Source organism: Mandrillus leucophaeus, unplaced genomic scaffold (assembly GCF_000951045.1).
Source record: "Mandrillus leucophaeus isolate KB7577 unplaced genomic scaffold, Mleu.le_1.0 Scaffold22, whole genome shotgun sequence".
Taxonomy (NCBI): domain Eukaryota; kingdom Metazoa; phylum Chordata; class Mammalia; order Primates; family Cercopithecidae; genus Mandrillus; species Mandrillus leucophaeus.
Genome location: NW_012102254.1, coordinates 6,476,405 through 6,476,815, shown reverse-complemented (window position 1 = coordinate 6,476,815; position 411 = coordinate 6,476,405).

Genomic DNA, 411 nt, shown 5'->3' with positions numbered 1-411 from the left:
TCCCCCCACCAAAGTCTTATCAGTCAGCCCTGACCCCTCAGCAAGCAGCCCAGCCTCTGCCCTCGCCAGTCGCCCCATGGTGACTTTTGGTAGGTGACTCCTGGGGCTCCCTGCTCCATACTCGCCCCTCACATCCTGCTGCCCCAAGCCCAACCTCCCTGGGTTCTTTGGGCTCAGCTGTCCGAGGACCTGGGTCCCCCAGCCCCAGTCCCCCACCACCGCCAGTCATCCTCGGGTGATTTTGGGCTGCTGACTCCTGGGGTTTCCTGCTGCAGACTGTACTCTCCCCTCCTGCTGACCCAAGCCTGACCTCCCTGGGCTCTTTGGACTGGCATCTCCAAGGACCTGGGCACCAGCCCTACGTCCCACTCCCCCATCATGGATCAGCAACTCAGCCATTGTACTGATGTG